The following is a 26140-nucleotide window of genomic DNA, read 5'->3' as shown; positions in this document are numbered from 1 at the left end:
AAGTTTGTGTTCTGAACATTGTGTACTTGAGAATATTCCAATTTCAATACTGACTTTTGGGTAATGATGTGAAAATGAATGCCTGCCAATGCAGAATTCAGGTAATCTCTCTTTGGCATAAATGGAGTTGTAGTTTAAATATGTAAGTGGACTTTTCAAAAACAAAATGTTGACTGTGTGTTCTTAATGTCATGGAAAGAAATAAAATATTGAGGCTTTCAGATCCTGCAAAATAAAAGAAAGTTATGCAGGTTTCTGGTAAATAACCAAGGTTAAGGAGAAAGCTAATTTCCCCTGAACTACTTCCTCACAGGGAGCTCAAGATTTCAATTACTCATAATCAGAGAAGTACTTGCTTCACCTTTGGCTTAAGATAAAGGTAAGTATTAAAACTATAGATTCAAAGATGATTAAAAAATACAGCCGGCGGTGGGGCCAAGATGGTGGACTAGGTAGACGCTACCTCGGATCCCTCTTGCAACAAAGACTCGGAAAAACAAGTGAATCGATCACATACATAACAATCTACGAACCCTGAACAACAAACACAGATTTAGGGATGGAGAATGAACAAATACGGGGAAGCAGTGACTGTTTTCGGAGCCTGGAGCCAGTGTCCCAGTCAGGTAACCTTGGCGCCGGGCTTAGGGCTGGGCCCAGGGGAGCTGAACTCAAAAATCTTGTGACAGCACAAACAAGGGGACCAGCCCTACCCCCCTGAACTGACCCTGGGAGGGGGCCCAACAGGTCCGTGGGGGCAGCGTGGCGACGCTGCTGGTGGGAGAAGTCCTCGGGAGGCAGTGACTGGTTTTGGAGCTGGGAGTGCAGCGTCCCAGCCAGGGAACCTTGGCGCCAGACTTTTCACTGGGCACCATCACGGCGCAAGCATGGGGCGCAGCCCTACTCCCCTGAACTAACCCCAGGAGGGGACCCAGCCGGTCCTCAGGGGCGGCGTGGTGATGCGGCTGGTGGGACGAGAAGTCCCCGGGAGGCAGCGACTGATTTTGGAGCTGGGAGTGCAGGGTCCCAGCCAGGGAACCTTGGCGCCGGGCATTGGACTGGGTGCTGTCACGGCACAAGCACGGGGCGCAGCCCTACTCCCCTGAACTAACTCCGGGAGGGGGCCCAGCCAGTCCGCAGGGGTGGCGCGGTGACGCAGCTGGCGGGACGAGAAGTCCCCAGGAGGCAGAGACTGATTTTGGAGCCGGGAGTGCAGCGGCCCAGCAGGGGAGCCTTGACGCTGGGCTTTGGACTGGCAGCGGAGGATCTGACCGTGCCTTCAGCCGGACAAACCCTCAGGGACAATCTCCACACAGCCAGCACACACAGGCGACACGCCCCTCGGCAATCTCAGATAAAATAGTCATCCCAAGCAAGATAAGCAACTTTGGCTATATTCGGAGGTGCTACTCTCCTATTTCTCTGAACCCTCCCCCACCCTTCCCAGGCAGCTTCATTAACATTGGAATTTCCTGAGCCAGAGGGAGAATGGCTCTGGCTCTGCGGCCGCTTTGCTTCCCCCCCCCTTTTTTTTTTTTGGTCTTTTCCTAACCCATTCTTCCAGCCTGAGAGAAGGAACCACAAAAAACCCAGGGACCAAAAATCCATCCCTAATTGGACTAAAAACACAGAACCAGCTACAGCCAAGCATATATGATCCAAATCTTGGACTTTCATCCTTACAGGGAACAAGGAGGCGGTTATAATCCAAAGGCAGTTCTGATAGGGATCTGACTGCATTTTTTTAGTGGATTTTCTGGAAAAACAAGTTTCCCAGGTCTGATATCTCTGCTTATTCAACAGAGCCCTAACTGAACCACAACAGGGAACTGAGGGCTGAAGCTCCCCCCAGACCACCTAACCTCTAGGCTTAGGGGTCTAAGGACGGTGACATCTACCAATCAGTAGAGGTACTTGCATTGGGGGCCTAAGGTACAGCTGCAGTGCCCTCCCACCAAAGTGCTATAGGAATAGAGACACACCTACCTCGCTTACACTTGGGGGAAGTCTGTCAGCATCCTGCCCCCCTGGAGGGTGAACCCCAGCTGCTAATAGAATCTGGTGCACACAACTATCACCACTACTTCTTGAGGTGGATAGGTGTTACGATGCAGCACACACTTGATGACCCAAAATCAGATTTTACTCAGGAATAGTGAATAGACTCAGGCATATATATCTGGCAACAGACCAAACCAGCTGGTAATAGGTCATAAGTAAGTCAAGGGCTACAACAAACAAGACACCACAGTCTAGTAGCCCATCCGCGTATCTTGAAAGAAAACAAAACAAGATAAGACTCAGTGAGCAAATATAGAATAAATCACTACAATATCTTAGAGATGGCTCGGAGACAGCAGTCAATAGCAAACCACATAAAGAAGGAGACCATGACAACTTCTACAACACCCAAAAAAAAAAGAATCAAAATTTTGCCCAAATGAAGATACAATCCTGGAATTATCAGATACAGAATATAAAAAACTAATTTACAGAATGCTTCAAGACATCACAAACGAAATGAGGCAAACTGCAGAAAAAGCCAAGGAAAACACCAATAAAACTGTTGAAGAACTCAAAAAGATTATTCAAGAACATAGTGGAAAAATTAATAAGTTGCAAGAATCCATAGAGAGACAGCATTCAGAAATCCAAAAGATTAATAATAAAATTAAAGAATTAGACAACGCAACAGGAAGTCAGAGGAGCAGACTCGAGCAATTAGAATGCAGACTGGGACATCTGGAGGACCAGGGAATTAACACCAACATAGCTGAAAAAAAATCAGATGAAAGAATTAAAAAAAATGAAGAAACCCTAAGAATCATGTGGGACTCTATCAAGAAGGATAACTTGCGTGTGATTGGAGTCCCAGAACAGGGAGGGAGGACAGAAAAAACAGAGAAAATAGTTGAAGATCTCCTGACAGAAAACTTCCCTGACATCATGAAAGACGAAAGGATATCTATCCAAGATGCTCATCGAACCCCATTTAAGACTGATTCAAAAAGAAAAACACCAAGACATATTATCATCAAACTTGCCAAAACCAAAGATAAAGAGAAGATTTTAAAACCAGCCAGGGAGAAAAGAAAGTTCTCCTTCAAGGGAGAATCAATAAGAATAAGTTCAGACTACTCAGCAGAAACCATGCAGGGAAGAAGGCAATGGGATGACATATACAGAGCACTGAAGGAGAAAAACTGCCAGCCAAGGATCATATATCCAGCAAAACTCTCTCTGAAATATGAAGGCGAAATTAAGATATTTACAGATAAACACAAGTTTAGAGAATTTGCAAAAACCAAACCAAAGCTACAAGAAATACTAAAGGATATTGTTTGGTCAGAAAACCAATAATATCAGATACCAGCACAACACAAGGTCACAAAAGAAAACATCCTGATATCAACTCAAATAGGGAAATCACAAAAACAAATTAAGATTAATTAAAATAAAATGCTCATAACAGGGAATCATTAAAATCAATATGTAAAAGATCACAATAATCAAAAAGAGGGACTAAATACAGGTGGCATTGAACTGCCATATGGAGAGTGATACAAGGCGATATAGAACAATACAAGTTAGGTTTTTACTTAGAAAAATAGGGGTAAATATTAAGGTAACCACAAAGAGGTATAACAACTCCATAACTCAAGATAAAAGCCAAGAAAAACGTAACGACTCAACTAACATAAAATCAAACACTACAAAAATGAGGATCTCACAATTTGCTAAAAAAAAACGTCTCATCACAAAAAAGTAAGTGGAAAAATGAAATTGTCAACAACACACATAAAAAGGCATCAAAATGACAACACTAAACACTTATTTATCTATAATTACGCTGAAGGTAAATGGACTAAATGCACCAACTAAGAGACAGAGAGTCTCAGACTGGATAAAAAACACAATCTGTCTATATGCTGCCTACAAAGACACACCTTAGACTTAGAGACACAAACAAACTAAAACTCAAAGGATGGAAAAAACATATCAAGCAAACAATAAGCAAAAAAGAAGAGGAGTAGTAATGTTAATTTCTGACAAAATAGACTTTAGACTTAAATCCACCACAAAGGATAAAGAAGGACACTGCATAATGATAAAAGGGATAATTGATCAGGAAGACATAACCATATTTATGCACCCAATGACAGGGCTGCAAGATACATAAATCAAATTTTAACAGAACTGAAAAGTGAGATGGACACATCCACAATTATAGTAGGAGACTTCAACACACCACTTTCGGAGAAGGACAGGACATCCAGAAAGAAGCTCAATAGAGACACGGAAGACCTACTTACAACAGTCAATCAACTTGACCTCATTGACTTATACAGAACTCTCAGCCCAACTGCTGCAAAGTATACTTTTTTTTCTAGTGCACATGGAACATTCTCTAGAATAGACCACATATTAGGTCATAAAACAAACCTTTGCAGAATCCAAAACATCAAAATATTACAAAGCATCTTCTCAGATCACAAGGCAATAAAACTAGAAATCAATAACAGAAAAACTAGGGAAAAGAAATCAAATACTTGGAAAGTGAATAATACCCTCCTGAAAAAAGACTGGATTATAGAAGACATCAAGGAGGGAATAAGGAAATTCATAGAATGCAACGAGAATGAGAATACTTCCTATCAAAACCTCTGGGACACAGCAAAAGCAGTGCTCAGAGGCCAATTTATATCGATAAATGCACACATACAAAAAGAAGAAAGAGCCAAAATCAGAAGACTGTCCCGACAACTTGAACAAATAGAAAGTGAGCAAGAAAAGAATCCATCAGGCACCAGAAGAAAACAAATAATAAAAATTAGAGCTGAACTAAATGAATTAGAGAACAGAAAAACAATTGAAAGAATTAACAAAGCCAAAAGCTGGTTCTTTGAAAAAATTAACAAAATTGATGAACCATAGGCTAGACTGACTAAAGAAATACAGGAAAGGAAACAAATAACCCGAATAAGAAACGAGAAGGGGCACATCACAACAAAACCAACTGAAATTAAAAGAATCATATCAGAATATTACGAAAAATTGTACTCTAACAAATTTGCACACCTAGAAGAAATGGATGAATTCCTGGAAAAACACTACCTACCTAAACTAACACATTCAGAAGTAGAACAACTAAATAGACCCATAACAAAAAAAGAGATTGAAACGGTAATCAAAAAACTCCCAAGAAAAAAAAGCCCTGGCCCGGAGGGCTTCATTGCAGAGTTCTACCAAACTTTCAGAGAAGTGTTAACACCACTACTACTAAAGGTATTTCAAAGCATAGAAAATGACGGAATACTACTCAACTCATTTTATGAAGCCACCATCTCCCTGATACCAAAACCAGGTAAAGACATTACAAAAAAAGAAAATTACAGACCTATATCCCTCATGAACATAGATGCAAAAATCCTCAACAAAATTCTAGCCAATAGAATTCAACAACACATCAAAAAAATAATTCACCACGATCAAGTGGGATTTATACCAGGTATGCAAGGCTGGTTTAATATCAGAAAAACCATTCATGTAATCCACCACATAAATAAAACAAAAGACAAAAACCACACGACCTTATCAATTGATGCAGAAAAGGCATTTGACAAAGTCCAACACCCATTCATGATAAAAACTCTCACCAAAATAGGAATTGAAGGAAAATTCCTCAACATAACAAAGGGCATCTATGCAAAGCCAACAGCCAACATCACTCTAAATGGAGAGAACCTGAAAGCATTTCCCTTGAGAACAGGAACCAGACAAGGATGCCCTTTATCACTGCTCTTATTCAACATCGTGCTAGAAGTCCTGGCCAGAGCAATTAGGATAGACAAAGAAATAAAGGGCATCCGGATTGGCAAGGAGGAAGTAAAATTATCTCTATTTGCAGATGACATGATCTTATACACAGAAAACCCTAAGGAATCCTCCAGAAAACTATTGAAACTAATGGAAGAGTTTGGCAGAGTCTCAGGTTATAAAATAAACATACAAAAATCACTTGGATTCCTCTACATCAACAAAAAGAACATCGAAGAGGAAATAACCATTCACAGTAGCCCCCAAGAAGATAAAATACTTAGGAATAAATCTTACCAAGAATGTAAAAGACCTATACAAAGAAAACTACAAAGCACTACTACAAGAAATTCAAAAGGACCTACTTAAGTGGAAAAACATCCCTTGCTCATGGATAGGAAGACTTAACATAGTAAAAATGTCTATTCTACCAAAAGCCATCTATACATACAATGCACTTCCGATCCAAATTCCAATGTCATTTTTGAAGGTGATAGAGAAACAAATCACCAATTTCATATGGAAGGGAAAGAAGCCTCGGATAAGCAAAGCATTACTGAAAAAGAAGCAGATAGTGGGAGGCCTCACTTTACCTGATTTCAGAACCTATTATACAGCCACAGTAGTCAAAACAGCGTAGTATTGGCACAACAACAGGTACATAGACCAGTGGAACAGAATTGAGAACCCAGATATAAATCCATCCACATAGGAGCAGCTGATATTTGACAAAGACCCAGTGTCAGTTAATTGGGGAAAAGATAGTCTTTTTAACAAATGGTGCTGGCATAACTGGATATCCATTTGCAAAAAAATGAAACAGGACCCATACCTCACACCATGCACAAAAACTAACTCCAAGTGCATCAAAGACCTAAACATAAAGACTAAAACGATAAAGATCATGGAAGAAAAAATAGGGACAACCTTAGGAGCCCTAATACAAGGCAGAAACAGAATACAAAACATTACCAAAAATGACGAAGAGAAACCAGATAACTGGGAGCTCCTAAAAATCAAACACCTATGCTCATCTAAAGACTTCACCAAAAGAGTAAAAAGACCACCTACAGACTGGGAAAGAATTTTCAGCTATGACATCTCCGACCAACGCCTGATCTCTAAAATCTATATGATTCTGTCAAAACTCAACCACAAAAAGACAAACAACCCAATCAAGAAGTGGGCAAAGCATATGAACACACACTTCACTAAAGAAGATATTCAGGCAGCTAACAGATACATGAGAAAATGCTCTCGATCATTAGCCAGTAGAGAAATGCAAATTCAAACTACGATGAGATTCCATCTCACTCCAACAAGTCTGGCATTAATCCAAAAAACACAAAATAATAAATGTTGGAGAGGCTGGGGAGAGATTGGAACTCTTATACACTGCTGGTGGGATTGTAAAATGGTACAACCACTTTGGAAATCTATCTGGCGTTATCTTCAACAGTTAGAAATAGAAGTACCATACAACCCAGAAATCCCACTCCTCGGAATAGACCCTAGAGAAACAAGAGCCTTCACACAAACAGATATATGCACACCCATAGTTTATTGCAGCTCTGTTTACAATAGCAAAAAGCTGGAAGCAACCAAGGTGTCCATCAACGGATTAATGGTTAAATAAATTGTGGTATATTCACACAATGGAATACTACACATCGATAAAGAACAGTGACGAATCTGTGAAACATTTCATAACATGGAGGAACCTGGAAGGCATTATGCTGAGCGAAATTAGTCAGAGGCAAAAGGACAAATATTGTATAAGACCACTATTATAAGATCTTGAGAAATAGTATAAACTGAGAAGAACACATACTTTTGTGGTTACGAGGGGTGGAGAGAGGGAGGGTGGGAGAGGGTTTTTTACTGATTAATTAGTAGATAAGAACTGCTTTAGGTGAAGGGAAGGACAACACTCAATACATGGAAGGTCAGCTCAATTGGACTGGACCAAAAGCAAAGAAGTTTCCGGGATAAAATGAATGCTTCAAAGGTCAGTGGAGCAAGGGCAGGAGTTTGGGGACCATGGTTTAAGGGGACTTCTAAGTCAATTGGCAAAATAATTCTATTATGAAAACATTCTGCAACCCACTTTGAAATGTGGCGTCTGGGGTCTTAAATGCTAACAAGCGGCCATCTGAGATGCATCAATTGTTCTCAACCCACCTGGAGGAAAGGAGAATGAAGAACACCAAGGTCACACGACAACTAAGAGCCCACGAGACAGAAAGGGCCACATGAACCAGAGACCGACATCATCCTGAGACCAGAAGAACTAGTTGGTGCCCGGCCACAATCGATGACTGCCCTGACAGGGAGCACAACAGAGAACCCCTGAGGGAGCAGGAGATCAGTGGGATGCGGACCCCAAATTCTCATAAAAAGACCATCCTTAATGGTCTGACTGAGACTAGAGGAATCCTGGCAGACATGGTCCCCAAACCTTCTGTTGGCACAGGACAGGAACCATCCCCGAAGACAACTCATCAGACATGAAAGGGACTGGACAGTGGGTAGGTGAGAGATGCTGATGAAGAGTGAGCTAATTATATCAGGTGGACACTTGAGACTGTGTTGGCATCTCCTGCCTGGATGGGGGATGGGAGGATAGAGAGAGTGGGAAGCTGGCATAATTGTCACGAAAGGAGGGACTGGAAGGGCTGACTCATTAGGAGGAGAGCAAGTGGGAGTACGGAGTAAGGTGTATATAAACTTATATGTGACAGACTTACTTGATTTGTAAACGTTCACTTGAATCTCAGTAAAAGTTAAGAAAAAAAAAACAGCAGGCAAGAGCAGAGATAGACCACCTTGATGAAAATACTGCTTGACTTTCTGAGCTCAGTTTCTGTTTACAGTATCTGATTTATTCACTCTTTACCCCCAATTTCAAACTTTACCTTACTTTTTCTATTTCTCGGCAATGAATTCCTATTTCCCAATAAAGAATTTTTTAGGTTTCTAGAATTTGGATGAATAGTATCTAAAAAAAAATTTTTTTTCAGAAGATCAAATTGAGTTAATTTTCTGTAAGCTGTATTCTGCTTTTTATCATAAATTTTTTAGAAGTTTAGGCATCATCATTGTGCTCAAATTTAAAGGGTGACATCCACTCTCTTAGATTCAAATAAAAAAGTCTACTATATTTGAAAGTCTACTGAAAAGCAAATTTCTTCTCAGATAAAGTCCTGGGTATGTGCAACATTTTGAACCCTTGCAAATGCACAACTTTGTTGAGACTGAGAATTCCAACTGTGGATAAGAAGATTTTTCCTAGAGTCCCAGTGTGATGTTAAGGCGTAAGGAAGGAAAGTAAATAAGTCAAGGGAATGAGAAAGCCCAAGTAAAATATTCTCGTTTTATAATTTTGTCAGGACAGGCTCTGGACCTGATCCTATCATTGTTTCCACTAGCATTGTCCTCATTCTAGCTATTTTGTTTGCATTTGCACCATTTCAGGAAGAGGAATGAAAGAGAAATATATTTGTGTATCACTACAGTAAAGCTGTGAACAGAGTATGAAAGAGGTACAACAGGTTCACTGATAAGCAGAATTAAAAGTTAAATTACCAAAGCTTATTCACACTCATTTTTTATAGCCCTTCCCCCAAACTGACCTAGTAGTATTATAATACTACGATCTAGGATGCCAGTTTAGAGAAAAGAAAAGTTTTTTTTTTAGAGAAGAATAACATATTTGGGCTTACTAGAAAATAAGAGTGTAGTCCTGTTTATGCAAAAACAGGTTCTTTTGGACATATGTCATTTTAAATTACTTCACCCAGCAATATTACATTTTTTATCTTTGTCCTCAGTTGGAAGACAACAGAGAGGAAATATCTCCACTATCACTTTTGTGATCTTGCTGGGATTTGGGGACTGCAAATAAGTTGGGACTGCCCTCTTCCCTTTGTTCCTAAGCCTTTATGTTGTCACACTGTGTGGTAACCTGCTGCTGATTCTCGCCGTCCAGAAAAGTCCACACTTACATACTCCAATGTATTTCTTCCTGTGCCACTTATCCTGTGTGGATGTTGGATACACAAGCAGCATTGCCCCTCAGCTGCTGAGGGAGGTCGTGGCTGGTGGTGTCACTATCTCCTTTACTGCCTGTGTGGTGCAACTCTATGCTGTTGGGGCTCTGCTCACTGCAGAGTGTTTCCTTCTGGCTGTCATGTCCTATGATTGCTACTTGGCCATCTGTTGGCCCCTGAGATACACAGTGCTTATGGACAGCAGAACTTGTGTCGAACTGACAGTTGGATCATGGATTGGTCGTTTTCTGTTTGTGGGAGCTGTACTAATTTTGCTTGCCATGTTAACCTTCTGTGGTCCCCACATCATTGATGATTTCTTCTGTGACTTCTTCCCACTGGTGAAGCTCTCCTGCACAGACACTACAGTGGTGGAGAGGGTGGCCTTTGTTTCATCATTTCTATCCTTGTCTCCTTTCCTTTGAACCTTGTTATCTTATGATTGTATTCTGTCCTCCATTTTAAAGATTTCTTCTTCTACAGGGAGATACAGAGCCTTTTCCACCTGCTTTTCCCACTTGGTCGTCTTGTTTTTGTTTTACGGCACCATGGCTGTGGTGTACAAGACACCAGCATCAGGAAAAACACTCAATCTGAACAAGATTTTATCACTTCTCTACACAGTGCTCACACCCCCTCTTAATCCTTTAGTCTATAGTCTGAGAAACAAGGGCATTCAAATCACTCTGAAGAAACTATATTGTTCAGGAGGTAACTGGGACTAGAAAATAATGTGATGAGCGAGTTAGGGAAATGGGGTAGAAGTGTGGGCTTATGTGATTTCCATTAACACAATTTTTGAATAATCAACACTCAAGTAAATTCCATATATTGTGCTCTCTGACCTCTTGGAGGTGCACTACCATCTCTTTGTCGTCTTTGCTGCCACAAAACATTTCATCTTGGTGATAAATGTGGCCATTCTCCTTGTCATTGGGACTGAGAAAAAGCTGTACACACCCATGTATAATTTTGTTGGGCAAATGTGTCCCTCTTAGGCATTTTGTACCCATCAGCTACTATTGCCAAAATGCTCAAGAAACTCTTGAATGAGAAGCAAAGCTTTTCTTTTGTTGGGTGTGTTTTGCATCTCTTTTCCTTGGAGCCCTGGCATGTACTGAAGTCTTCCTTCTCACTGTCATGGCTTATGACCATTATGTGGTCATATGTTTCTCCATTTGTTACACCCTCATCATGAAAAATGGGTGCTGTTCCACTCCATGGCTGTGGCTTGGGCAGCAGATTTTCTGAATTCCCTTCTGCACACAGTGTTCATGTTCTGCCTGTCTTTCTGTAAGTCCGATTGGGTCAACCAATATTATTGTGACATCTTTCTTATGATGGCACTGTCCTGCTCTTCCACTTACGTGGCAGAAATATTTCTCTTAGTGGTAGGAGATGTCTTGGTCATGAGCACCTTCCTGATCACTGGTATGTCTTATATCTACATCTTATCCACCACCTTTAAAATACAGTCAATGGAAGGCAAGCACAAGGCCTTCTCCACTTGTGCTTCCTGCCTCCTTGTTGTTTGACTTTTCTATGATACAATGATATTTACGTACATCCACCCCTCTTCCAGTTACAACTTCCCAGCTGGAGACAGGTTCATCTCAATGCTATGTGGGGTCATTACTCCAGTGTTAAGCCCCATTATCTACAGGCTGAGAAACACTGAGTTGAAAGGAGCTCTCAGAAAGATTTTATGCCATAAGATCTATTTAGGACAAACATGATTTTAAGACAATGTTACCCACTTAGACTGAATTTATAGGAAGGATTGGAAGAATTCATAGAAAGAATAATTTTCTATTGTTGTGCTGGGGATAGACAGGACATGGCTACATATATACAGAAATTTATAAGCACACACACATACATATATCTACATTTATGCCTATCTATACAACTATATCACTATCCACAGGGAATATAAAATTTATCATAAAAATAGACTTTTTAAAAAAAATTAGGGAACTGTTAATAATTGCAGTGATGTAAGAGGTATAAACTGTGTGTATCTTAAGTAAATTTGAATCTATGGTCACATTCTATACCCATATCCATATCCATACACATAGGTATACTTTTACCCAAAATATCCATATCACATACATCATATATCACCTATGTGTGTGTATGTATATATACATGCATTAATTTTTTATTTCTGTAACTGTACCTGTATCTAACTTTCTAATTCAGCTTCCTTTCACTTTATTACCTTATTTACCTAAACATTTATCCTGATATGACTCCTTAGCTTGATCATTTTTCTCTTCTTCTTCAACTTTGGTTTCCACTTTATATTTCTGTGCTTTCTCACTTTCCTGTGACCACATCCATTTTCAGTTCCCCTTTCCATTCCAGGGAAGGGCTTACTTTTCAGTATTTCTAAAAATAGATATCTAATTTGGTTATTATATTACTACCATCTTAACATGTTTAAAACTACAAATATCATCTTCTGACACACACACATGTACCCACCAATCTTCTCATCAGCTACCTTATATTTTTCTTACTTTTATCAATTTTTTTTTTAAGCTACTCAGAGTAAAGTCACTTAGAGCTAAGCTCTCCCATTTTGTGTGAATAAAGAGCTATGGTTTCTGACTGTGGATCACTCTCCATTCTCACTTCAGCCTCTTCCTGTTACCTGTAGGAATAGGAATATTCTCTCTCTGGCTACTGTTTATGTGATATACCATGTTAACTATGAAATAATGTATATTTTTATCAATCTTTTCCCCAATTCTTTTCACTCCACTTACTTCTCAAAAAATAGTCCCCAGTATAGGCATCACATTCGAGTATGTTCTGTTATCACAGGCAATATGTGGGACTCTCTTCATTTCTGATTCTCTGTTACACTCTGGCTTTCAATGTTATCTTTGGATTTCTATTAACTACATTTTTTCCTTCCTTTATGACTAAGCGATCACATCACTAATTAAATTTCTTGTATTATTCAATGATATCCTGTTCTTCCAATCTCTGGACTGTCATTGATCTTTAAGTCATTTTTCAAAATTTTAATATGTAATAGCCTTATGTTATGTGCCTTTGTTTCGTGATGTAGGGACTGTAAGTGCATTCACATGTCATATTTTCAATAAAGTCCATTTCCCAAAATTCAGCAATGTCCCATTTTGTATTTTCTACAACATTTGATGCTTCCTTAAAAAGCTAGAAATAGAACTACCGTAAGATCCAGCAATCACACTCCTTGGAATACATCCTAGAGAGATAAGAACCTTCACATGAATGGATATATGCACATCCATGTTCATTGCAGCACTGTTTACAATAGCAAAAAGATGGAAACAACCAAAGACCCCATCAACAAATGAATGGATAAACAATTTATGGTATTTTCACACAATGGAATACTATGCAACAATAAAGAACAACAATGGATATTTTAAACATCTCATAATATGGAGGAATCTGGAAGACATTATGCTGGGCAAAATTAGTCTGTCTCAAAAGAACAAATATTGTATGAGACGACTATTATAAGAACTCAAGAAAAGGTTTATCCACAGAAGAAAACATTCTTTGATGGTTACGAGGGTGGGGAAGGAGGAAGGGAGAGGTGTGCTCACTAATTAGATAGGAGAAAGGCAACACACAATACAGGGGTAGTCAGCCCAACTGGACTAAACCAAAAGCTAAGAAGTTTCCTAAATATGATAAAACACTTCAAGGGACAGAGTAGCAGGGGCACGGGTCTGGGGACTGTGGTTTCAGGGGACACCTAGGTCAACTGGCATACCAAAGTTTGTTAAGAAAATGTTCTGCATCCCATATTGGTGAGTGGTATCTGGGGTCTTTAAAAGCTAGCAAGTGGCCATCTAAGATGCATCAATTAGCCTCAACCCATCGGGAGCAAAGGAGAATGAAGAACTCCAAAGACACAAGGAAAATATGAATTCAAGAGAAAGAAAGAACCACATAAACCAGAGACTTCATCAGCCTGAGACCAGAAGAACTAGATAGTGCCTGGCTACCACCAATGACTGCCCTGACAGGGAACACAACAGAGAATCTCTGATGGAGCAGGAAAAAAGTGGGATGTAGACCCCAAATTTTAGTAAAAAGACCAGACATAATGGTTTGACTGAGACTGGTGGGACCCCAGAGGTCACGGCCCCCAGAATCTCTGTTAGCCCAAAAATAAAAGCCAACTATTCAGACAAAGATTAGGCTGGGCTATTATATATATATATAATGATAATGGTGAGGAGTGTGCTTCTTAGCTCAAGTAGACACATGAGACTATGTGGGCAGATCCTGTCTGGAGACAAGATGAGAAGGCAGAGGGGGACAGAGGCTGGCTGAATGGACATGGGAAATACAGAGTGGAGAGAAGGAGTGTGTTGTCACATTTTAGGGACAGCTACTAGGGTCACATAATGATGTGTGTATAAGTTTTGTATGAGAAACTGACTTGAACTGTAACTTTCACTAAAGCACAATAAAAAAATATTCTCGTAAATTAATTCATCAAACTTGTAGATAGACAGATAAAATCTTTGACCATATCAAATAAATTCCCTTTTTAATGAATTTTTTAAACTTTGTCTTTTGTTGCATATCTCATATAGTACAACCCCCTAAGTGGCAATAATGAAGACACATCAGCAGATGCAAATTTATGTATCTTTCTCTATGGTATAAAAAGCAAAATTATATCAACTTGAACACTAGCTCAATTTAATATCAGTAAGTTACCTAAAGATCTTGAAAATTATTTTAAGCCTCTATACCTCAAAACATAATTACTGTTGAAATAAACTTGTTTAAATGGGCTATATTTTCACTCAAACCTTTACCATTTCATTTTAGGTAGGTCTCATTATGATTTTTATTTTTGGCTTTGAAGAATTCATCTACAATAGAGAGAACCTGTTTACAGTCATTTTGATGGTGAGCCACCCAATTCTGATAATTGCATTAGGACAACATCTTTCCTATTTTATTTTGTCTTGAAAAGTCTTCTCCTGGTTGGGAGGAATCCTTTAAAAGCTTTCCTGGTGCTTCATGACCTCAAAGACAGGGAATGAGGACACTTGATCCTGTCTCACCCTCCCAAACTTTTATCTATGATCAGAGACAAGAATCGGCCCTCTCAGTTAATTTATATATGTTTAAGTTGACCTAGTTATTTTGAAAGACAAAATATAAACACATTCTTTCCCATTTACTATTCTTCACTATTCTCTTTGTAAACAGTTTTACCTTTTCTGTATCATAGACTTTTATTTTACCCAGTAAATACTCAAACTGTTTAGTAATTTTGTAAACGAGTGCATTAATTCTTGGATATCCATTTTTCCCTCTAGTCTTGTCTTATGCCTCCCTTTTCTCATTCTAGAACTACTAATTTTATTTTAAGACAGAATTATCTTTTTTCTTAAATAAAACACATTTCATGTAATACCTAGCTTAAGTTACTTAGGAATGTTTTGCTTTTAAGACATATATATATACTACAGGACATAAAAATCGCTGTAAAAACAAATTTATTTTCATTAATTCATGGAAATATTCAGAATACTAGATTTATGTAAGTGCTTATTTATCACTAAACTGAACAAATAACATTTTCTAAAGGAATATTATAGTCTAGTTTTTAATAATACCATCCAGAGGTAGGAAAATATTCTGTTTTCACAACCCCTTTTTTGCATGCTTTATAAGGTCCTTTAGAGAAGCAATGTACAGTAATTTGTCTCTTTTTAAAATAAGAAAAATTCCTTCTTTTTGTGTGTGTGTATATTTCAAATAGACCAGTTCATACAAAAATTTCTCAAAGTAGCTACTAAAAGTCCAAATACTAAGGTGGATGTAAGAAGCAGGCTTTCTTTGAAAAGAAAAGAATTGAAATTTTAGACAACCCCATGAAAAACATCAGCCATGGCCTTTAACCTAGTACAAGACAGAAACCTAGATACAAATGTTCTAGACAAGATGCAAGCTCTCAGAAAAAAAACAAAACTCACAAAAATTCACTTGTCTATGACTCCAGCTCAAAAACCAGGCTTATACAATACCAAACAAGACACACATATGGGGAACCTATTTTCCCGAAATGCATATAGCGAATTTTGGTAACATCAACATAAGTCAGTGGAAAAACAGGTTCTAGATAAAATTTGTTTACTTGCCAGAGCCTCAGATGGAGAGATCTCAGACCCTCTGAAAACCTCACTATCAAACAATAGTCCCTCAAAAGAGGAAAGTAAAGACAACACAAACAGAAACTCATTTATTCGAAGTAGAAGGAAAAAGACGGAGCAGATGGAAAACTATTTTTACTAAAGAAATCACTGAAATTTAAAATTACTTCCAGTATATTCAACTTATAGTGTTTTTAAATACAAATCCCAAACTAACATTCTGATAGGAGGAAATCCAAGCTCATTTATCAAGAATGTTAAGAAGAGGGTGAAACTTTGGTTTCATTCCTTCTGAATCATCAGAGAAGAAACTCTATCACAATTTTTTGCAATTTGGAGTGTGTACAAAGGAGAAAAGTAATACAGGAAAGTTGTTTGGTGTCTGTATTAGAACAGATTTTAAAAGACAATTCAGACAGAGGTTTATTGGCTGAATTTTGTTGTAAAGAAAGGGAGATCAGATCAGGTGTTATCAGTGGAATAAGAAAGCAAAGATGGATGCAAAGGAGTAGCAGCTGACAATGGCACAGAGGGAGTAAGAGATGAATTTTGACATTGCAATTCCTTAGTTTCCTTAATTTGGAAACGGTACCTTGCAGAGAAGCAATTTTACTGACTTGATGTCTTTTGGAGGCCTGTAGTTACCAATCAAAACAGGCATCTCATTGCAGCCTCATGATCCAGGAGAGTTTATTTTCTAATTTATTGTGCAGGAAAATTTGTTTATTTAGTTCAAAAGAGCCGCATAATGGCCAATGATCCTCTAGACTGTCTTTTTAAAGGCGTGCCAGCACTTAAAAACAGGCGAGTGCTTTGGCCAAAATGTTTGTGCATATAAGCAGCTGAGGTGCCTGAAGGTGGCCCTGCCGAGTCTTTAGAGCCAGCATTCCCTATCTCACAAAAACGGTAAACTGCACACGCTGTCAAAATCTAAATGTGCACTCAAGCCTGAATGGCTGTTAAGAAAACGAATTCAAACTTAATGGGTTGAATCTTTGATTCTCCCAGAGTCTACTAGAGTCCTATCAGGGATTTTGTTGCAGGGTTGGGAGTGGGTTCTGCTTAGACAAATGTGGACCTTTCTTTTGTGAGTGTTTGCTTGAGTCCATCAGGAGGCCCAGTGCTCTGGCCTGTCTCACATCCAGCTTGTCCTGTCACAGGAGTCTTTAATTGTCTAGTGCATAGTGATTTTTTTTTTTTTTTTTTTGCCCTACTGGCTGTTAAGTGGTTGTCCTGTACCCTTTGTTTTTGCAGCTTATTAGGCCTAGGAGTATAATGTTAACAGCCTCAAAAAACTCTATTTGGCAATGAACTCATCAAAATATTCAGTGTGAACTGAAAATGAAAGTATGCAAGAAAGGCCTCAGTTACTCTAGAAGATCATTGAAACACGGAAGAGTAGCTCTATTCAAGAGACTTTTTACCTGGGGCAACTCCCCAAAATCTGGGGAGAACAGAGATCACAAGAGGCTCCATTGTACCAGGACCCTGAAGACCACGCTGTCCCTGAGGCCACAGAAGATAACATCCCTTTGAATCCCATGTATCTGACACCAGAAAATGTCAAAAATAAGAAGTGTACTCTGTTAAAATAAAAGCAAAGAGATTTATTGGAGGATTGAGACAGTTCAAAGTGGGGAAACACATGATCCTGCAAAGTTAATGCAAGTGCTCCTGAGAATTGTGGGTGAACAAAAATGTTTATAACTTAGAACACAATAGATTAGTGATTGAGGATTTAGGGAAATTGAAAGATGATTGGCTTAACGGGTATATGTGAGCACTTTAGATTGGTTATTACTTTTTGAGGAACTGACAGTAAAAATCTTCTGACTGTCTATATGCTAAGAAGTTACTGGAAAAACCACAAAGATTTTAAAATCATTTGCTCTTTTTACATCTGAATGGAGTGTGATGGTCACACGGTCAATTTTATTTTCAACTACCATCTTCCTGGTACATCATGAGCAAACTCCTTCCCCTACAATCACATTCTTGACCACCACTCTTATTTACAAAGAGTAGCTAAACCACATTCTTAACCCCCACTCTTATTTGCTAAGAGTGGCTTGGGACAGAAGCCAGGCCAGTTAAACAAGATGATTGATGGGGGTCAGTGTCCCCTGGTTCTACCCAGCCAGAGGCCCAAGGCTGTATGCACACGAATGGGACAAAGTCAAGGTTACATTCTCAGGAATACAGAAGCAGGAGCTTGCAACAAAATGGAGTTTTGATTTATAATTTATGTCAGATATTATATTATGCCAAGTGCCTCAGTTTTAGAGGTTAACTAGCATACATCTTATCTTTATAAAACTGTCTATTATCTTTCAGCTTTACTCACTGTGGTGTTTTGGAACCGTTGTTTGAAAAATAAAACGCTAACCATGAAAGAAAATGTGGCTTGGAAATGAAAAGCAGAGCCTCCTGCTCTAACAGGTTGCTCCAGAAAAAAAAGAAGGGCTTAAAATGATCACTCTGGAAAAGGGGGAGGAGGCTTAACAACAACAATAACAACAACAACGAAACAAAGGAAAAATGTTTTAAAAAGTCAAGACTTAGAAGCTAATCAATGACGGATTCAATCCAGATCTTCACTCTTATAACCTGCAACTCTACTTGTTATGGCTCTGTTATAACAACAAAGCTTAATCCTCAAGGTTATAGAGAAACAAACAAACAAACAAAAACCAGGGCATTCCTGTGGCACAGCAAAGGAATTAATTCAAACCCAACTCAAGCCCAGGGTTCTTAAACTATAAATCATTGCCATGGAAGAGGCCCCTAACCCTGACTATTCTAATTTGAAGGAGCTTTGGTGGCATAAGAGTCAAGCACTAGGCTACTAATTGAAAGGTTGTGATTCAAACCCACTCAGCCACCCTGTGGGAGAAAGGCCTGATGATCTGCTCAGGAAAGAATGCAGCCTAGAATACTTATGGGTCAGTTCTACTCTGTCGTGTGGTGTTGCTATGACTCAAAAGTGTCTCAATGGCACTTAACAAGAAGAAAAAAAAAATGCCAGACCCTTTTTCCTAACAGATTTTATTCTGGAAGCTCCACTGAAACATGTCCACCATGGTGACCCTGCTAGTATTTGAAATACACAAGCAACAACAGTACAACAAACTGACCAATGGGTGGAGGCAATCTATTTCCAAAAATTAGCTAGTGAAAACTTTATGGATAGTGAGAAAATATTGCCCAATATAGTGCTCAAAGATGAGCCTCTGAGTTTGGAAGGCGCTCAAAATATGACAGGGGAAGAGATGTCTCCCCAAAGTAGAGCCAAAATTAATGGTAAGGAGAGAGTAAAGCTTTTGGTACCTTCATTGTTGATGTGGCACAATCCAGAATGAGAAGTAAAAGATGCAAACATCCATTAGTAACCGGAACTTGAAATGCAGGAATTATGAATCAAGGAAAATTGGAAGTTGTAAAAAAATAAATAAATAAAACAGAATGCTTGAAGGTTAATATCCTAGGCATTTGTGAGCTGAAATGGGCTGGTATTGGCCATTTAGAATCTAACAATCTACTATGCAGAGAGTGACAAATTGAAGAGTAACAACATTGTATTCATCCTCAAAAAAGAACATTTTAAGATCTATCCTGACATCACCCATCAGTGATATGTTAATATCTGTATGCCTACAAGGAAGATGAGTAAATATGACTATTATTCAAATATACACACCAACCATTCATATCAAATATGGAGAATTTGGTGATTTTTACAAGCTTCTGTAGCCTAAAATTGATTGAATGTGCAGTCAAGGTACATTGAGGCATTGATAACTACTGGTGATTGGAATGCAAAAGTTGGAAACAAACAAGAAGGATCGGTAGTGGGAAAGTAAGGCCTCGCTGATAGAAAGTATAGAATCCTGCAAGGCCAATGACTCCTTCATCAGAAACACTTTTTCTAACAATGCAGTGGAAGACTCTACCTGAGGCTTTGCCAGATGGATCACACAGACATCAAATGCAGCGCATCTGTGAAAAGAGACGGTGGGTAATGTAAAAATCACAAGTGAAGACAAAGCCAGAGGCTGCCTGTGGGACAGACCGTCAGCTGCTCGTGGGCAAGTTCAAGGTGACGCTGAAGGAAATCAGCACAATCCACAGAAGTTAAAGTGCAATCTTGAATACATCTCACCTGAATTTAGAGACCATATCAAGAACAGGGTTGATGTACTAAACACTAATGACTGAGAGAAGAGTTGTGGGATGACATCAACGAAATCATGTATGAAATCATACATGAGGAATATAAGAGGGCAACAAAACTATATAAGTAAATAAATAAAACAGGACAGTAGGAAAAGAACAAAATAGATGTCAGAAGAGACACTGAAATTTGTTCTTAAGTGCAGAGTATCTAAAACGAGCTGAAGAAATGATGAAGTAAAAGAGCCGAACAAAAGATTTCGAATGGCAGCCTGAAAAGACAAAGTAAAATATTACAATGAAATGTGCAAAGGCCTGGGGTTAGAAAACCAAAAAGAAAGAACAAGGTTAGCATTTCTCAAGCTGGAAGAGTTGAAGAGTAATTCAAGTCTGGGGTTGCAATACTTAAGGATTCTACTATGGGCAAAAGATTGAATGATGCAGGAAGCATCAAAGAAATAGAAGGAATACACAGAGTCATTGTACCCAAAATAATTGGGCGATTTTTAAACATTCCAGAAGGTACCATACAATCCACAAATGCTTTTAGTAAAGGAAGGAGGTCAAGCTTATTGAGTGCACTGGTGAAAAACAAAGCTTCAGGAATTGCTGTAACACCAGGTGAGATGCTTCAACAAAGGATGCTACTCTGAAAGTGCTTATTTGTCTATGTCAATAAGTTTGGAAAATGGCTACCTGGCCAACCAATTGGAAGAGACCCATATTTATGCTAACTGCAATGAAAGACAATAAAAAAGAATGTGACAATTATCAAACAATATCATTACTATCATATGCTAGCAAAATTTTACTGATGATAATGTTTAAAAAAGCTGCATCATACATTGACAGGAAGCTTCCAAACTTCAAGACAGATTAAGAAGAGAATGTGGAGTGATAATATCATCGTTGGTGCCAAATGAATCTTGGCTGAAAGCAGAGAATGCCAGAATATGTTTAGCTATGTGTTATTGACTACACAGATCAGAACAAATTACAGATAACATCACAATGGATGGAAATTGCAGAGAATTTACCTGTGCTCATGCAGAATCTGCACATAGATCAAGAGGCAGTCTTTGAAACAGAACAAGGGGATACTACTTATTACAAAACTGGAAAAGGTGTGTGGCAGGTTTGTATCCTTTCACCTAATTCATTTAACCTGCATGCTGAATAAGTAACCCAAGAAGCTGGAATATATGAAGATGAATGCAGCACCAGGACTGGAGATTAATTAACAACATACAATGTGGAGTGACACAACCTTGCTTGCCTAAAATGAAGATGACTCAAAGCACTTAAGGATGAAGGTCAAAGATTATAGCCTTCAGTGTGGTTTACACCTGAATATAAAGAAAGTGAAAATCTTCACTACTGGGCCAATAAACATTAATGATAGAAGACGAAGAAACTGAAGTTTTCAAGGATTTCATTCTACTTGTATCAATAATAAATGCCTTTTGAAGCAGCAGTCAAGAAATCAAACAATGTATCTCATTGGACAAATCTGCAGCAAAAAAAAAAACAAAAAAAAAATTTTTTTTTTGTTTTTTTGCAGCAAAAGACCTACTTAAAATTTTAAAAAGCAAAGATGTCACTTTGAGCCAAGCCATGACCTTTTCAATTGCCCCATACACATGGGAAAGCTGGACAATGAACTGACACATTCATATTGTGGTGTTGGCAAGGAATATTTAGTATACCATAGACTTCCAGAAGAACAAATTCATCTTAGAGGAAGTACAAACAGAACACTCCTTATAAGTGTTTGGCAAGACTTTGTCTCACTTTCTTTGGACAGGTCATCAGGAGGGGCCAATTGCTAAAAAAGGACATCATGCTTTGTAAAGTAGAAGGTCACCAAAAATGAATTGACACGATGACTTCAAAAATGGGCTCAAATATATCAACATTAGTGAGGCGCTGGACCTGGCAAGTTTTGTTCTGATATACATGAGGTTGCTATAAGTCAGAGCCTACTTGATGGAAGTTAAAAACAGAAGAAAAAATTATAAATATAAACAAAATAGAGCAAAAGCCTCCCCATCGTATATTCAGTGACATAGTATATTCAGTGGATACAAGGGGAGAAAATATGAATAAATAAATGAATACACATATACATATATGTGTATTATATATATACACATATACACACATATATTATTAAATTTAAGTAGAGGCTTAAAATTTGACCCAGCTGGAAACCCAAAATTCTTTAAGTAATTTAGACAGCAAAAGATAAAAAAGGTAGTGATTTGCTTTTTTCACCTTTCCTAAATGAGTTCTACCTTAACTTTTATGTCTACGGAAATATACCAACTGGCAACCTTCATGAAATTAATCAATATTGGGGCTGTAATTACAGTTTTAGTAAAGGGGTAATTATCCCCACTATTTCTCCATTTAACAACTCACATCATGCCTATTATTAAACCTGGCAGGGATAACTGGCACCTCATGGTGGATTACTGAAGACTTAACGCTGTGGCCCAATATCCAATACCTATTATTAAAATTATTGCCTCTACCCAATCATAAGCCAGTAAATATTTCTCTATTATACATTTGACTAATATGTTCTATTCAGTGTCTATTCCAAAAGCCTCTCAACCACAGTTTGCCTGTTAATAACCTCTGAAGGGACACAATACTCCTTTGCTGCACCACCATGGGATACCTCAGCAGCCTTACTTTACACACAGTTTTTACAGGCAAGATCTAAGCTGTACCCACCTTTCTCAAAGAGCATAATTTTGAGGAGATTTAATACACTAATTAAGAACATGCAAGTCCAACATCTTTTAGTGTATTAGGGTTCTAAAGGCAACATATTCCTCATTTACAAATTTTACTGAATTTCACTGCTGCTGCTATTTACAAAGCAGCCCTCCATGAATGGGGCCCCTTCAACAAAAGGCTCTAGAAGCTGTCCATACTGAAATCAATAGGCATTCCACATAGTGCCCTCAGAGATTCCTTTACTGTAAAGCTTTAGGAACCTCATCTCATAACTCTTGGAGTCTCTGGACCACCTATGATGGCCATAAATTGCCTGTGGACTTCCGATGAAGAATCCACCCTTCTAAGCCCTGTGCCATGCACCATTAGTGCCATAATTGCTGACAGCATACTGTGCTCTCTTGGAAACAGAGGCGTTTACAGAGCCTGTGACCAGCCTGGTCATTATGTGTTATACCCAGAAAGCAGCATGCCACAAGTTCGGCCTGGCTACTGAGGTTTCCTCCTTGATACAGGGTGGAGGCAAACCTGAGCTCTCTGGCATATTCTACCTGCAGAAGGGGTTGGCATTCCTGTACTCAGTCACTTTCTAGATATCATATTGTTGGAGAAGGTCACCCTCCCTCCAGGCCCTTGGCTACCAGGTGTGCCTCTTCAGATTAATTGAACAGAAATGAGAGCTTGTAAACTATACATTTGATACTGTCCACATCACAAAAGTGATGGATATCGGTGGACTTCTGATACTTTCCATCTCTTAATCACATGTCAGCACAATTGGCCAGACATCAGACAGTCATCTTAGTACTGGATGCCCTGGCTGACAAGTGGACTTACCTACACATTTTTTTTTTTTTACAAACTCTTAGGAAATAGCCTTGGAGTTGTTTCTTACAGGGTAAAATCCCTGGGTATGTCTTGCATCATAGATAGTCAAAATATAAATCAAGGTCACACATGTATCATTATATATGTTAAGGCTGTAATATAAAGCTCCTATCCTTCCACATTCCAGACATTACTGAGAGTGATTCCGGCACACTTCACTTTCCAATGCTGGGATCTTGAAAAAGGTATTCAATGGAACTTTCCTCTCTTCCTGAGAGACCTAATGTTCTCCTCAACAGCTCCTATATAAGTTATAAAATAGCCATTAGATTCCTAAATGGCTCCCCTTCTTGCCCCAGACCTCAATCTGTCTTGATTCAAGGCCTTTTGGCTGACTCAGACTTCCTACCAACATAAAAAACAAGCAAAAAAACCTTCTCACCACCTCTTCTTATATTTAAAAGGGAATATGTCTCACTTCTATATGTACAAAAAAAACATTATATATGAGGCCCTGTAACACTCCAACTGGTTTATGAATGTGACCAGAACATTCCTCAGTTGTGGATCAAAGCCCCAAGCTGAAGCTGACAAAAAACAGAGACAGCTTTTCCCATTTCAAACCTGATGACCCTAAAAATGTAAAAGAGACCTGAAGCACTAGCAGCCTCAGGGTCCAGTGTAGAAACATCTTCGATCAGGCAATTAAAATTCTTCAACACATTCCCAGTGGATAGCCACTTGGGAAAGCTATACTTTTTCTGGGTGTCCCCTCACACCACCTCCAATGACACTGCTTTAGATGACCTAGTCACAGTCCAAGATTTCGTTGTTGGAGATATCACCATGAACACTCTCATCATTTATGGCTCTGGACATTAGGGACTTCGAAATACACTGGACCTTTTCCTGGTCAACCTCTCCTACACCTGACAGGCAGTCTTGTGATCTCTACTACACACAGGAGACCCAACTAAACTACAACTGTCTTAAATAGTTGGGTAACCCAATGCCTTTCACAGTTAACAACACAGACGACCAGTGTCTCACATCCATACTAATGATGCCCAGCCATCAAAGGGTTGATTGCCATAAGACCAGTTTACAGTCTACATAATTTGCTGCCTTGGCATCCATTAATTTCTCCTAGTTGCCCTTTCACTCACTGTCTGATATGACCATTCTTGCTTGTTACACAGTCTCTCAGAAGCTGTAGTCTCTAACTTTTCCTACTGGCCATGACTATTAGGTTTCCCATGATAAAATTACTATCTGGGTTACTATCTTGTAACCCAGTCTCTCAAAGGCAATAGTTAATCCTTGCTCCTCTTGGCCATGTCTTATATGAATACCTGTGATAAAAATTTCTCCTTTTTCCTGTGCTAACAAACTAGAAACTTTTAAACTGACTGTCTTAGTTATCTAGTGCTGTTATAACAGAAATACAAATGGATGGTTTTCACAAACAGAAATTTATTCTCTCACGGTTTAGGAGGCTAGAAGTTTGAATTCAGGGTACCAGCTCCAGGGAAGACTTTCTCTCTCTTTCGGCTCTGGGGCAAGGTCTTTGTCATCAATCTTCTACTGGTCTAGGAGCTTCTTACCACAGGGACCCCAGGTCCAAAGTATTTGCTCTGCTCCTGGCTCTTCTTGCTTAGTGGTAGTGAGGTCCCTCTCTCTCTCTGCTTGCTTCTCTCTTTTATACCTCAAACAAGATTAACTGAAGATACAGTCTAATTCTGTAGATTGTGTCCTCTCTCATTAACATTACTGCCTCTAATCCTACTTCATTAATAACATAAAGGTTTGGAGTTACAACACCTAGGATAATTATATCAGATTATAAAATGGAGGACAAAACACAATACTGAAATCATGGCCTAGCCAAGATGACATATAATTTTGGGGGACTCAATTCAATCCACAATACTGACAATATGTCTTCAGTGTGCTAATCCTGAGACCCTACTCTGCTTGCCATACAGAAGCCCTCTCCTATTGTTTGAACTATTTGTTACCTTTTCCCAGATGCAACACCCTGTATGGCCCTGTGTCAAGGTGCTGTGGTCTCCTTTCTCGGAGTGGTGAGTACTAAATTATTTTTATTTTATGGCCTTCCTGCATGAATTGCATTTTCATACTCTTCACCTGAAAGACCGTCCAAGACATGCACAGATTCCTTTGGTCATACTGAAGAGATCTCACTTCATAGGACTTTTCGGTATCTCTAATACATGAGGTATTGATCATTGAGTTAAGATAGGTAACCGGATTTTGTTCTCAACAATATATTATCTAAACAAATATTGCTCAAGTTAACACTAAAATTCTCTTTTGAAAAAATAT

The 26140-nt window shown here is 38.8% G+C and overlaps 1 pseudogene; it reads left to right on the top strand.

The window, feature by feature from the left end:
- Nucleotides 1–10687: 10687 nt before the first annotated feature.
- Nucleotides 10688–11602, top strand: LOC135229489 (olfactory receptor 5V1-like; annotated as a pseudogene).
- Nucleotides 11603–26140: the final 14538 nt, after the last annotated feature.

The sequence above is a fragment of the Loxodonta africana genome, unplaced genomic scaffold (assembly GCF_030014295.1).
Source record: "Loxodonta africana isolate mLoxAfr1 unplaced genomic scaffold, mLoxAfr1.hap2 scaffold_32, whole genome shotgun sequence".
NCBI classification, from domain to species: domain Eukaryota; kingdom Metazoa; phylum Chordata; class Mammalia; order Proboscidea; family Elephantidae; genus Loxodonta; species Loxodonta africana.
Note: the sequence above shows the minus strand (reverse complement) of the source record. Positions and strands in the feature narration are given on the sequence as shown.